A 14,948-nucleotide genomic window follows, 5' to 3' on the forward strand; every position below is an offset into this window, starting at 1 on the left:
TTAGTCAGCAGCAGCAGAAGTCCTGTGCCTGGACGCTCCAACAGCGGCCAGACACAAGCAGAAGCAGAAGCAGCAGAAGCAGCAGCAGCACCACCTTTTGTTTTTTGGCTGCAGCAGCAGCAAGGCCCACAGGGCTGGCTAGCTGGCTAGCCAGCAAGCAGGTAGCAATGAAAGTAGGAATCTTTCTTTTTAACCCTGTAAGGGGGTGGTGCACTGTACCCGAAGATACTGCCATATCGGGTCAATGCATAGGGCGACGGAAGCAAGCTTCGAAATCGGCCCCCGTTCTCAAAAATCCATTTAATATATGGTCCCCAGATAGGGGACGTATCAGATATTAAACTGATAAGAACAGATACTACACTTGATCTTAGCCAAAAGGCCGAGAAGCGATAACCGTGAAAGGGGCGGGCCCAACAAGGTGCCCTTCATGGGCACTATCACTGCTTGCTGTCAGGGAGGCTGCCAGACAATTTTCCATGCACACTCTGGGCTGGGGGGCAGTCAACCACCAGTACACACAGCAGAACCTAAACCCATACCATTATTGCTAAGCAGCAAGACAGGGGCCCATTGCACTCCCACGGGGCCTTTTTAAATGCAATCCATAACCCGGATTTGCCAGGAACCCTTCTTACTCCTCCTACTTGCATGTGACACTGGGCTTAGGATCTGCATAGGAAACACACACACAAGCACACACCTACCTTTGTTGCCTGCAGATGCCTCCTTGGCTGTCCCCAAACGGTATAAAACCAACACCCACGGGAAGCTGTAAGCATAGAGGACATGCCTGCACCCCATTGGACTTACCTGTGTGGGTTAAACCCGGGTTATTTGACAACCTATGGCGGTGATGGTTCTGCTCAGGCAGAGCAGTGCTGATGCTCCTCATAAAGCTGTCGCTACTGTGAAGGTTCTAGGTGACATCACAAATCCCTATGGTTACATACACAACAAAGCTGGGTTGTTGTTGTTTACACTCTGCAAGGCCTGTGGAAGTGAGTGACATCATAGCACTGTAGTTCTGAGGGTTCTAGATGGATGCAACAATCTCCTGTTGCTTCTATGAAGGCCATAATAGACGACATCACCAAACAGCTCCATAGTCACATACACAGCAAAGGAGAGATGTTGTTTACACCTAGTGATGTCAGTGGTATTGAGTGACATCACAGCACAGTGCTAAGGCTCCTGGGCCTGGACACAGCAGCGGCTGCAATATCTCAACGGAGAATACGTTTATATATATGTGTGTGTGTGCGCGTATATATATATATATATATATATATATATATATATATATATATATATTTCTCCGCCGAAATCACTTTTAAACCCATTTCCACCTTTTTTTCCCTTCTCTTCCTCTTACTTTTTTTTCACGTTTTTTTACGTTTTTCTCCTTTTCGCCTCTTTTCTGGGCGTATTATTCTTCTTTTTCTTCTTTTTTTTCGTCTAATGCATACCCCATCAGTGCAGCAATGCTTATTCAATACCGCCAGCAGATGGAGACACTGGGGGATAATTTTCTAAGGATTTATACTGATTTTTCCTGTCTGAATTTGTCGCACAGAAAGTTGCAGGCCAAATATGTGTGACATTTCTGCGACTTTAGCTTCTAGAGCATTTTTACAACATTATACATAGGTGCTGAATACATAAAAAGCGACTGTTCAGCGACAGACAAGTCGCATCGGCTGAAAGTAGGCCAGAATGTCAGTCCATGTTGGAGCAGGTTTAGATACAGTCTAAAGTATAGATCTCAAAGTCTGTGCACAGAATTTAGCAAGGGCCTCGCACCTTCTGATGCATCAGGTAGGTGCACAATAGCATAGCCTAACCCTCTGTACTTTGGTCTATATTGATGCGGGGACATAGACAGCCAGCTGATGACCAATCCATTAGTGCAATGGATGGCTGGAAGCATTTGTCTTTGCCTTTGCAATACCACAGAAGCAATGCATGGTCAATGTACAGCAATGACACACCTGTGTGAACAGCCAGGAGACACCCCCCCCCCCCCCCCATGTTATGTTACATAGTTACATAGTTAGTACGGTCGAAAAAAGACATATGTCCATCAAGTTCAACCAGGGAATTAAGGGGTAGGGGTGTGGCGCGATATTGGGGAAGGGATGAGATTTTATATTTCTTCATAAGCATTAATCTTATTTTGTCAATTAGGAACATTCAGCACCCACCCGCTATCAAGGCAGCTGCCTATCATGTCATGCCCTACCTGCACAGGTGTGCTGGCTACTCAAATGATCCAATTAAGGAGGCCATTTAGTCAGCAGCAGCAGAAGTCCTGTGCCTGGACGCTCCAACAGCGGCCAGACACAAGCAGAAGCAGAAGCAGCAGAAGCAGCAGCAGCACCACCTTTTGTTTTTTGGCTGCAGCAGCAGCAAGGCCCACAGGGCTGGCTAGCTGGCTAGCCAGCAAGCAGGTAGCAATGAAAGTAGGAATCTTTCTTTTTAACCCTGTAAGGGGGTGGTGCACTGTACCCGAAGATACTGCCATATCGGGTCAATGCATAGGGCGACGGAAGCAAGCTTCGAAATCGGCCCCCGTTCTCAAAAATCCATTTAATATATGGTCCCCAGATAGGGGACGTATCAGATATTAAACTGATAAGAACAGATACTACACTTGATCTTAGCCAAAAGGCCGAGAAGCGATAACCGTGAAAGGGGCGGGCCCAACAAGGTGCCCTTCATGGGCACTATCACTGCTTGCTGTCAGGGAGGCTGCCAGACAATTTTCCATGCACACTCTGGGCTGGGGGGCAGTCAACCACCAGTACACACAGCAGAACCTAAACCCATACCATTATTGCTAAGCAGCAAGACAGGGGCCCATTGCACTCCCACGGGGCCTTTTTAAATGCAATCCATAACCCGGATTTGCCAGGAACCCTTCTTACTCCTCCTACTTGCATGTGACACTGGGCTTAGGATCTGCATAGGAAACACACACACAAGCACACACCTACCTTTGTTGCCTGCAGATGCCTCCTTGGCTGTCCCCAAACGGTATCAAACCAACACCCACGGGAAGCTGTAAGCATAGAGGACATGCCTGCACCCCATTGGACTTACCTGTGTGGGTTAAACCCGGGTTATTTGACAACCTATGGCGGTGATGGTTCTGCTCAGGCAGAGCAGTGCTGATGCTCCTCATAAAGCTGTCGCTGCTGTGAAGGTTCTAGGTGACATCACAAATCCCTATGGTTACATACACAACAAAGCTGGGTTGTTGTTGTTTACACTCTGCAAGGCCTGTGGAAGTAAGTGACATCATAGCACTGTAGTTCTGAGGGTTCTAGATGGATGCAACAATCTCCTGTTGCTTCTATGAAGGCCATAATAGACGACATCACCAAACAGCTCCATAGTCACATACACAGCAAAGGAGAGATGTTGTTTACACCTAGTGATGTCAGTGGTATTGAGTGACATCACAGCACAGTGCTAAGGCTCCTGGGCCTGGACACAGCAGCGGCTGCAATATCTCAACGGAGAATACGTTTATATATATGTGTGTGTGTGCGCATATATATATATATATATATATATATATATATATATATTTCTCCGCCGAAATCACTTTTAAACCCATTTCCACCTTTTTTTCCCTTCTCTTCCTCTTACTTTTTTTTCACGTTTTTTTACGTTTTTCTCCTTTTCGCCTCTTTTCTGGGCGTATTATTCTTCTTTTTCTTCTTTTTTTTCGTCTAATGCATACCCCATCAGTGCAGCAATGCTTATTCAATACCGCCAGCAGATGGAGACACTGGGGGATAATTTTCTAAGGATTTATACTGATTTTTCCTGTCTGAATTTGTCGCACAGAAAGTTGCAGGCCAAATATGTGTGACATTTCTGCGACTTTAGCTTCTAGAGCATTTTTACAACATTATACATAGGTGCTGAATACATAAAAAGCGACTGTTCAGCGACAGACAAGTCGCATCGGCTGAAAGTAGGCCAGAATGTCAGTCCATGTTGGAGCAGGTTTAGATACAGTCTAAAGTATAGATCTCAAAGTCTGTGCACAGAATTTAGCAAGGGCCTCGCACCTTCTGATGCATCAGGTAGGTGCACAATAGCATAGCCTAACCCTCTGTACTTTGGTCTATATTGATGCGGGACATAGACAGCCAGCTGATGACCAATCCATTAGTGCAATGGATGGCTGGAAGCATTTGTCTTTGCCTTTGCAATACCACAGAAGCAATGCATGGTCAATGTACAGCAATGACACACCTGTGTGAACAGCCAGGAGACACCCCCCCCCCCCCCCCCATGTTATGTTACATAGTTACATAGTTAGTACGGTCGAAAAAAGACATATGTCCATCAAGTTCAACCAGGGAATTAAGGGGTAGGGGTGTGGCGCGATATTGGGGAAGGGATGAGATTTTATATTTCTTCATAAGCATTAATCTTATTTTGTCAATTAGGAACATTCAGCACCCACCCGCTATCAAGGCAGCTGCCTATCATGTCATGCCCTACCTGCACAGGTGTGCTGGCTACTCAAATGATCCAATTAAGGAGGCCATTTAGTCAGCAGCAGCAGAAGTCCTGTGCCTGGACGCTCCAACAGCGGCCAGACACAAGCAGAAGCAGAAGCAGCAGAAGCAGCAGCAGCACCACCTTTTGTTTTTTGGCTGCAGCAGCAGCAAGGCCCACAGGGCTGGCTAGCTGGCTAGCCAGCAAGCAGGTAGCAATGAAAGTAGGAATCTTTCTTTTTAACCCTGTAAGGGGGTGGTGCACTGTACCCGAAGATACTGCCATATCGGGTCAATGCATAGGGCGACGGAAGCAAGCTTCGAAATCGGCCCCCGTTCTCAAAAATCCATTTAATATATGGTCCCCAGATAGGGGACGTATCAGATATTAAACTGATAAGAACAGATACTACACTTGATCTTAGCCAAAAGGCCGAGAAGCGATAACCGTGAAAGGGGCGGGCCCAACAAGGTGCCCTTCATGGGCACAATCACTGCTTGCTGTCAGGGAGGCTGCCAGACAATTTTCCATGCACACTCTGGGCTGGGGGGCAGTCAACCACCAGTACACACAGCAGAACCTAAACCCATACCATTATTGCTAAGCAGCAAGACAGGGGCCCATTGCACTCCCACGGGGCCTTTTTAAATGCAATCCATAACCCGGATTTGCCAGGAACCCTTCTTACTCCTCCTACTTGCATGTGACACTGGGCTTAGGATCTGCATAGGAAACACACACACAAGCACACACCTACCTTTGTTGCCTGCAGATGCCTCCTTGGCTGTCCCCAAACGGTATCAAACCAACACCCACGGGAAGCTGTAAGCATAGAGGACATGCCTGCACCCCATTGGACTTACCTGTGTGGGTTAAACCCGGGTTATTTGACAACCTATGGCGGTGATGGTTCTGCTCAGGCAGAGCAGTGCTGATGCTCCTCATAAAGCTGTCGCTGCTGTGAAGGTTCTAGGTGACATCACAAATCCCTATGGTTACATACACAACAAAGCTGGGTTGTTGTTGTTTACACTCTGCAAGGCCTGTGGAAGTAAGTGACATCATAGCACTGTAGTTCTGAGGGTTCTAGATGGATGCAACAATCTCCTGTTGCTTCTATGAAGGCCATAATAGACGACATCACCAAACAGCTCCATAGTCACATACACAGCAAAGGAGAGATGTTGTTTACACCTAGTGATGTCAGTGGTATTGAGTGACATCACAGCACAGTGCTAAGGCTCCTGGGCCTGGACACAGCAGCGGCTGCAATATCTCAACGGAGAATACGTTTATATATATGTGTGTGTGTGCGCATATATATATATATATATATATATATATATATATATATATATATTTCTCCGCCGAAATCACTTTTAAACCCATTTCCACCTTTTTTTCCCTTCTCTTCCTCTTACTTTTTTTTCACGTTTTTTTACGTTTTTCTCCTTTTCGCCTCTTTTCTGGGCGTATTATTCTTCTTTTTCTTCTTTTTTTTCGTCTAATGCATACCCCATCAGTGCAGCAATGCTTATTCAATACCGCCAGCAGATGGAGACACTGGGGGATAATTTTCTAAGGATTTATACTGATTTTTCCTGTCTGAATTTGTCGCACAGAAAGTTGCAGGCCAAATATGGGTGACATTTCTGCGACTTTAGCTTCTAGAGCATTTTTACAACATTATACATAGGTGCTGAATACATAAAAAGCGACTGTTCAGCGACAGACAAGTCGCATCGGCTGAAAGTAGGCCAGAATGTCAGTCCATGTTGGAGCAGGTTTAGATACAGTCTAAAGTATAGATCTCAAAGTCTGTGCACAGAATTTAGCAAGGGCCTCGCACCTTCTGATGCATCAGGTAGGTGCACAATAGCATAGCCTAACCCTCTGTACTTTGGTCTATATTGATGCGGGACATAGACAGCCAGCTGATGACCAATCCATTAGTGCAATGGATGGCTGGAAGCATTTGTCTTTGCCTTTGCAATACCACAGAAGCAATGCATGGTCAATGTACAGCAATGACACACCTGTGTGAACAGCCAGGAGACCCCCCCCCCCCCCCATGTTATGTTACATAGTTACATAGTTAGTACGGTCGAAAAAAGACATATGTCCATCAAGTTCAACCAGGGAATTAAGGGGTAGGGGTGTGGCGCGATATTGGGGAAGGGATGAGATTTTATATTTCTTCATAAGCATTAATCTTATTTTGTCAATTAGGAACATTCAGCACCCACCCGCTATCAAGGCAGCTGCCTATCATGTCATGCCCTACCTGCACAGGTGTGCTGGCTACTCAAATGATCCAATTAAGGAGGCCATTTAGTCAGCAGCAGCAGAAGTCCTGTGCCTGGACGCTCCAACAGCGGCCAGACACAAGCAGAAGCAGAAGCAGCAGAAGCAGCAGCAGCACCACCTTTTGTTTTTTGGCTGCAGCAGCAGCAAGGCCCACAGGGCTGGCTAGCTGGCTAGCCAGCAAGCAGGTAGCAATGAAAGTAGGAATCTTTCTTTTTAACCCTGTAAGGGGGTGGTGCACTGTACCCGAAGATACTGCCATATCGGGTCAATGCATAGGGCGACGGAAGCAAGCTTCGAAATCGGCCCCCGTTCTCAAAAATCCATTTAATATATGGTCCCCAGATAGGGGACGTATCAGATATTAAACTGATAAGAACAGATACTACACTTGATCTTAGCCAAAAGGCCGAGAAGCGATAACCGTGAAAGGGGCGGGCCCAACAAGGTGCCCTTCATGGGCACTATCACTGCTTGCTGTCAGGGAGGCTGCCAGACAATTTTCCATGCACACTCTGGGCTGGGGGGCAGTCAACCACCAGTACACACAGCAGAACCTAAACCCATACCATTATTGCTAAGCAGCAAGACAGGGGCCCATTGCACTCCCACGGGGCCTTTTTAAATGCAATCCATAACCCGGATTTGCCAGGAACCCTTCTTACTCCTCCTACTTGCATGTGACACTGGGCTTAGGATCTGCATAGGAAACACACACACAAGCACACACCTACCTTTGTTGCCTGCAGATGCCTCCTTGGCTGTCCCCAAACGGTATCAAACCAACACCCACGGGAAGCTGTAAGCATAGAGGACATGCCTGCACCCCATTGGACTTACCTGTGTGGGTTAAACCCGGGTTATTTGACAACCTATGGCGGTGATGGTTCTGCTCAGGCAGAGCAGTGCTGATGCTCCTCATAAAGCTGTCGCTGCTGTGAAGGTTCTAGGTGACATCACAAATCCCTATGGTTACATACACAACAAAGCTGGGTTGTTGTTGTTTACACTCTGCAAGGCCTGTGGAAGTGAGTGACATCATAGCACTGTAGTTCTGAGGGTTCTAGATGGATGCAACAATCTCCTGTTGCTTCTATGAAGGCCATAATAGACGACATCACCAAACAGCTCCATAGTCACATACACAGCAAAGGAGAGATGTTGTTTACACCTAGTGATGTCAGTGGTATTGAGTGACATCACAGCACAGTGCTAAGGCTCCTGGGCCTGGACACAGCAGCGGCTGCAATATCTCAACGGAGAATACGTTTATATATATGTGTGTGTGTGCGCGTATATATATAAATATATATATATATATATATATATATATATATATATATATATATATATTTCTCCGCCGAAATCACTTTTAAACCCATTTCCACCTTTTTTTCCCTTCTCTTCCTCTTACTTTTTTTTCACGTTTTTTTACGTTTTTCTCCTTTTCGCCTCTTTTCTGGGCGTATTATTCTTCTTTTTCTTCTTTTTTTTCGTCTAATGCATACCCCATCAGTGCAGCAATGCTTATTCAATACCGCCAGCAGATGGAGACACTGGGGGATAATTTTCTAAGGATTTATACTGATTTTTCCTGTCTGAATTTGTCGCACAGAAAGTTGCAGGCCAAATATGTGTGACATTTCTGCGACTTTAGCTTCTAGAGCATTTTTACAACATTATACATAGGTGCTGAATACATAAAAAGCGACTGTTCAGCGACAGACAAGTCGCATCGGCTGAAAGTAGGCCAGAATGTCAGTCCATGTTGGAGCAGGTTTAGATACAGTCTAAAGTATAGATCTCAAAGTCTGTGCACAGAATTTAGCAAGGGCCTCGCACCTTCTGATGCATCAGGTAGGTGCACAATAGCATAGCCTAACCCTCTGTACTTTGGTCTATATTGATGCGGGACATAGACAGCCAGCTGATGACCAATCCATTAGTGCAATGGATGGCTGGAAGCATTTGTCTTTGCCTTTGCAATACCACAGAAGCAATGCATGGTCAATGTACAGCAATGACACACCTGTGTGAACAGCCAGGAGACCCCCCCCCCCCCCCATGTTATGTTACATAGTTACATAGTTAGTACGGTCGAAAAAAGACATATGTCCATCAAGTTCAACCAGGGAATTAAGGGGTAGGGGTGTGGCGCGATATTGGGGAAGGGATGAGATTTTATATTTCTTCATAAGCATTAATCTTATTTTGTCAATTAGGAACATTCAGCACCCACCCGCTATCAAGGCAGCTGCCTATCATGTCATGCCCTACCTGCACAGGTGTGCTGGCTACTCAAATGATCCAATTAAGGAGGCCATTTAGTCAGCAGCAGCAGAAGTCCTGTGCCTGGACGCTCCAACAGCGGCCAGACACAAGCAGAAGCAGAAGCAGCAGAAGCAGCAGCAGCACCACCTTTTGTTTTTTGGCTGCAGCAGCAGCAAGGCCCACAGGGCTGGCTAGCTGGCTAGCCAGCAAGCAGGTAGCAATGAAAGTAGGAATCTTTCTTTTTAACCCTGTAAGGGGGTGGTGCACTGTACCCGAAGATACTGCCATATCGGGTCAATGCATAGGGCGACGGAAGCAAGCTTCGAAATCGGCCCCCGTTCTCAAAAATCCATTTAATATATGGTCCCCAGATAGGGGACGTATCAGATATTAAACTGATAAGAACAGATACTACACTTGATCTTAGCCAAAAGGCCGAGAAGCGATAACCGTGAAAGGGGCGGGCCCAACAAGGTGCCCTTCATGGGCACTATCACTGCTTGCTGTCAGGGAGGCTGCCAGACAATTTTCCATGCACACTCTGGGCTGGGGGGCAGTCAACCACCAGTACACACAGCAGAACCTAAACCCATACCATTATTGCTAAGCAGCAAGACAGGGGCCCATTGCACTCCCACGGGGCCTTTTTAAATGCAATCCATAACCCGGATTTGCCAGGAACCCTTCTTACTCCTCCTACTTGCATGTGACACTGGGCTTAGGATCTGCATAGGAAACACACACACAAGCACACACCTACCTTTGTTGCCTGCAGATGCCTCCTTGGCTGTCCCCAAACGGTATCAAACCAACACCCACGGGAAGCTGTAAGCATAGAGGACATGCCTGCACCCCATTGGACTTACCTGTGTGGGTTAAACCCGGGTTATTTGACAACCTATGGCGGTGATGGTTCTGCTCAGGCAGAGCAGTGCTGATGCTCCTCATAAAGCTGTCGCTGCTGTGAAGGTTCTAGGTGACATCACAAATCCCTATGGTTACATACACAACAAAGCTGGGTTGTTGTTGTTTACACTCTGCAAGGCCTGTGGAAGTGAGTGACATCATAGCACTGTAGTTCTGAGGGTTCTAGATGGATGCAACAATCTCCTGTTGCTTCTATGAAGGCCGTAATAGACGACATCACCAAACAGCTCCATAGTCACATACACAGCAAAGGAGAGATGTTGTTTACACCTAGTGATGTCAGTGGTATTGAGTGACATCACAGCACAGTGCTAAGGCTCCTGGGCCTGGACACAGCAGCGGCTGCAATATCTCAACGGAGAATACGTTTATATATATGTGTGTGTGTGCGCGTATATATATATATATATATATATATATATATATTTCTCCGCCGAAATCACTTTTAAACCCATTTCCACCTTTTTTTCCCTTCTCTTCCTCTTACTTTTTTTTCACGTTTTTTTACGTTTTTCTCCTTTTCGCCTCTTTTCTGGGCGTATTATTCTTCTTTTTCTTCTTTTTTTTCGTCTAATGCATACCCCATCAGTGCAGCAATGCTTATTCAATACCGCCAGCAGATGGAGACACTGGGGGATAATTTTCTAAGGATTTATACTGATTTTTCCTGTCTGAATTTGTCGCACAGAAAGTTGCAGGCCAAATATGTGTGACATTTCTGCGACTTTAGCTTCTAGAGCATTTTTACAACATTATACATAGGTGCTGAATACATAAAAAGCGACTGTTCAGCGACAGACAAGTCGCATCGGCTGAAAGTAGGCCAGAATGTCAGTCCATGTTGGAGCAGGTTTAGATACAGTCTAACGTATAGATCTCAAAGTCTGTGCACAGAATTTAGCAAGGGCCTCGCACCTTCTGATGCATCAGGTAGGTGCACAATAGCATAGCCTAACCCTCTGTACTTTGGTCTATATTGATGCGGGACATAGACAGCCAGCTGATGACCAATCCATTAGTGCAATGGATGGCTGGAAGCATTTGTCTTTGCCTTTGCAATACCACAGAAGCAATGCATGGTCAATGTACAGCAATGACACACCTGTGTGAACAGCCAGGAGACCCCCCCCCCCCCCCATGTTATGTTACATAGTTACATAGTTAGTACGGTCGAAAAAAGACATGTGTCCATCAAGTTCAACCAGGGAATTAAGGGGTAGGGGTGTGGCGCGATATTGGGGAAGGGATGAGATTTTATATTTCTTCATAAGCATTAATCTTATTTTGTCAATTAGGAACATTCAGCACCCACCCGCTATCAAGGCAGCTGCCTATCATGTCATGCCCTACCTGCACAGGTGTGCTGGCTACTCAAATGATCCAATTAAGGAGGCCATTTAGTCAGCAGCAGCAGAAGTCCTGTGCCTGGACGCTCCAACAGCGGCCAGACACAAGCAGAAGCAGAAGCAGCAGAAGCACCACCTTTTGTTTTTTGGCTGCAGCAGCAAGGCCCACAGGGCTGGCTAGCTGGCTAGCCAGCAAGCAGGTAGCAATGAAAGTAGGAATCTTTCTTTTTAACCCTGTAAGGGGGTGGTGCACTGTACCCGAAGATACTGCCATATCGGGTCAATGCATAGGGCGACGGAAGCAAGCTTCGAAATCGGCCCCCGTTCTCAAAAATCCATTTAATATATGGTCCCCAGATAGGGGACGTATCAGATATTAAACTGATAAGAACAGATGCTACACTTGATCTTAGCCAAAAGGCCGAGAAGCGATAACCGTGAAAGGGGCGGGCCCAACAAGGTGCCCTTCATGGGCACTATCACTGCTTGCTGTCAGGGAGGCTGCCAGACAATTTTCCATGCACACTCTGGGCTGGGGGGCAGTCAACCACCAGTACACACAGCAGAACCTAAACCCATACCATTATTGCTAAGCAGCAAGACAGGGGCCCATTGCACTCCCACGGGGCCTTTTTAAATGCAATCCATAACCCGGATTTGCCAGGAACCCTTCTTACTCCTCCTACTTGCATGTGACACTGGGCTTAGGATCTGCATAGGAAACACACACACAAGCACACACCTACCTTTGTTGCCTGCAGATGCCTCCTTGGCTGTCCCCAAACGGTATCAAACCAACACCCACGGGAAGCTGTAAGCATAGAGGACATGCCTGCACCCCATTGGACTTACCTGTGTGGGTTAAACCCGGGTTATTTGACAACCTATGGCGGTGATGGTTCTGCTCAGGCAGAGCAGTGCTGATGCTCCTCATAAAGCTGTCGCTGCTGTGAAGGTTCTAGGTGACATCACAAATCCCTATGGTTACATACACAACAAAGCTGGGTTGTTGTTGTTTACACTCTGCAAGGCCTGTGGAAGTGAGTGACATCATAGCACTGTAGTTCTGAGGGTTCTAGATGGATGCAACAATCTCCTGTTGCTTCTATGAAGGCCATAATAGACGACATCACCAAACAGCTCCATAGTCACATACACAGCAAAGGAGAGATGTTGTTTACACCTAGTGATGTCAGTGGTATTGAGTGACATCACAGCACAGTGCTAAGGCTCCTGGGCCTGGACACAGCAGCGGCTGCAATATCTCAACGGAGAATACGTTTATATATATGTGTGTGTGTGCGCGTATATATATATATATATATATATATATATATATATATATATATATTTCTCCGCCGAAATCACTTTTAAACCCATTTCCACCTTTTTTTCCCTTCTCTTCCTCTTACTTTTTTTTCACGTTTTTTTACGTTTTTCTCCTTTTCGCCTCTTTTCTGGGCGTATTATTCTTCTTTTTCTTCTTTTTTTTCGTCTAATGCATACCCCATCAGTGCAGCAATGCTTATTCAATACCGCCAGCAGATGGAGACACTGGGGGATAATTTTCTAAGGATTTATACTGATTTTTCCTGTCTGAATTTGTCGCACAGAAAGTTGCAGGCCAAATATGTGTGACATTTCTGCGACTTTAGCTTCTAGAGCATTTTTACAACATTATACATAGGTGCTGAATACATAAAAAGCGACTGTTCAGCGACAGACAAGTCGCATCGGCTGAAAGTAGGCCAGAATGTCAGTCCATGTTGGAGCAGGTTTAGATACAGTCTAAAGTATAGATCTCAAAGTCTGTGCACAGAATTTAGCAAGGGCCTCGCACCCTCTGATGCATCAGGTAGGTGCACAATAGCATAGCCTAACCCTCTGTACTTTGGTCTATATTGATGCGGGACATAGACAGCCAGCTGATGACCAATCCATTAGTGCAATGGATGGCTGGAAGCATTTGTCTTTGCCTTTGCAATACCACAGAAGCAATGCATGGTCAATGTACAGCAATGACACACCTGTGTGAACAGCCAGGAGACCCCCCCCCCCCCATGTTATGTTACATAGTTACATAGTTAGTACGGTTGAAAAAAGACATATGTCCATCAAGTTCAACCAGGGAATTAAGGGGTAGGGGTGTGGCGCGATATTGGGGAAGGGATGAGATTTTATATTTCTTCATAAGCATTAATCTTATTTTGTCAATTAGGAACATTCAGCACCCACCCGCTATCAAGGCAGCTGCCTATCATGTCATGCCCTACCTGCACAGGTGTGCTGGCTACTCAAATGATCCAATTAAGGAGGCCATTTAGTCAGCAGCAGCAGAAGTCCTGTGCCTGGACGCTCCAACAGCGGCCAGACACAAGCAGAAGCAGAAGCAGCAGAAGCAGCAGCAGCACCACCTTTTGTTTTTTGGCTGCAGCAGCAGCAAGGCCCACAGGGCTGGCTAGCTGGCTAGCCAGCAAGCAGGTAGCAATGAAAGTAGGAATCTTTCTTTTTAACCCTGTAAGGGGGTGGTGCACTGTACCCGAAGATACTGCCATATCGGGTCAATGCATAGGGCGACGGAAGCAAGCTTCGAAATCGGCCCCCGTTCTCAAAAATCCATTTAATATATGGTCCCCAGATAGGGGATGTATCAGATATTAAACTGATAAGAACAGATTTTTTTTTTTTTTTTTTTTATCTAAAGCCGAGGAACGTGCTTTCGATTCACCCAAAGTGCAAGAAAAAGTGCAAACGTGTTACACTAAAAAAACGTGCACAAAGGATGCGGTCTATCGCAAGCCCTTCTCCGATAGGAGAGAGGCCCCCCAACAAACCTTACCCTTCGCCTCCGGACCAAAAGGTACCTGCGAGGTTCCAGGTTCGATGTCCCTTTTCACCGAAGCTACTAGGGGACCACAAATGCTCCCGGCATCCCCCTTGGCGTTAGCCAAGGTATCTGCCCGCAGAGCCGATTACGGTAGGTACCCTGCCAAAGCAGGAGTACCCGGGGTGTTTGCAGGGAGGTGCGGAACCTAATGGCCACACACACCTCCCCTAGACCGCCAGGAGGGACACCCAGAAGGGCTACCGCATCCTGACAAATCCTGTGAACACACAACACGCAAAAAGTGACACAGTGAGACAAAAAAGAAATAAATAAGTGAATGTGTGCAGATATACTGCCCGGACATCCGGCCGGATCTATAAAAATTTCTCTGATCCTAGCCAGAAGGCCGGGAATCAAGAGGTGAGTGCCACAAGGTGAAGAGATTATGGTGCCCGTGCTTCAACTCAGTGAGTCTATTCTCCCAGTGAGTTTCGGCACCTCGGGGTCACCACTCACCGAGGCACAAAAGTACCTCGGCTCTAGACCCTCTCAGCCTCATGGCGAGACCCGGAGGGAACAGGTCACATCGGGGCAGCCGTCGAGCTGATTCCTCAGAACCAGCCCCGGTACACCTGCATCCTCCATGCAGCACCCATCCCCACCAGCATGAAAACTGATAAGAACAGATACTACACTTGATCTTAGCCAAAAGGCCGAGAAGCGATAACCGTGAAAGGGGCGGGCCCAACAAGGTG

The 14,948-nt window shown here is 46.6% G+C and overlaps 7 non-coding genes and 1 pseudogene across 7 annotated transcripts; all 8 read right to left on the reverse strand.

Moving 5' to 3' along the window:
* Positions 1-203: 203 nt before the first annotated feature.
* On the reverse strand, positions 204-394 carry LOC130325434 (U2 spliceosomal RNA). The gene has a single exon (XR_008870256.1). It is a non-coding gene; the product is annotated as a U2 spliceosomal RNA (small nuclear RNA).
* A 2,098-nt stretch (positions 395-2,492) lies between these two features.
* Positions 2,493-2,683, reverse strand: LOC130325446 (U2 spliceosomal RNA). Its single transcript, XR_008870267.1, has one exon. It is a non-coding gene; the product is annotated as a U2 spliceosomal RNA (small nuclear RNA).
* Positions 2,684-4,771: 2,088 nt separating this feature from the next.
* Positions 4,772-4,962, reverse strand: LOC130325458 (U2 spliceosomal RNA). The gene has a single exon (XR_008870278.1). It is a non-coding gene; the product is annotated as a U2 spliceosomal RNA (small nuclear RNA).
* A 2,090-nt stretch (positions 4,963-7,052) lies between these two features.
* Positions 7,053-7,243, reverse strand: LOC130325471 (U2 spliceosomal RNA). The gene has a single exon (XR_008870289.1). It is a non-coding gene; the product is annotated as a U2 spliceosomal RNA (small nuclear RNA).
* Positions 7,244-9,349: 2,106 nt separating this feature from the next.
* LOC130325483 (U2 spliceosomal RNA) lies at positions 9,350-9,540 on the reverse strand. The gene has a single exon (XR_008870300.1). It is a non-coding gene; the product is annotated as a U2 spliceosomal RNA (small nuclear RNA).
* A 2,068-nt stretch (positions 9,541-11,608) lies between these two features.
* LOC130325474 (U2 spliceosomal RNA) lies at positions 11,609-11,799 on the reverse strand. Its single transcript, XR_008870292.1, has one exon. It is a non-coding gene; the product is annotated as a U2 spliceosomal RNA (small nuclear RNA).
* A 2,090-nt stretch (positions 11,800-13,889) lies between these two features.
* Positions 13,890-14,075, reverse strand: LOC130325516 (U2 spliceosomal RNA). The gene has a single exon (XR_008870322.1). It is a non-coding gene; the product is annotated as a U2 spliceosomal RNA (small nuclear RNA).
* Positions 14,076-14,768: 693 nt separating this feature from the next.
* On the reverse strand, positions 14,769-14,918 carry LOC130325520 (U2 spliceosomal RNA; annotated as a pseudogene).
* Between the last annotated feature and the right edge of the window lie 30 nt (positions 14,919-14,948).

This window comes from Hyla sarda, unplaced genomic scaffold (genome assembly GCF_029499605.1).
Source record: "Hyla sarda isolate aHylSar1 unplaced genomic scaffold, aHylSar1.hap1 scaffold_272, whole genome shotgun sequence".
Taxonomy (NCBI): domain Eukaryota; kingdom Metazoa; phylum Chordata; class Amphibia; order Anura; family Hylidae; genus Hyla; species Hyla sarda.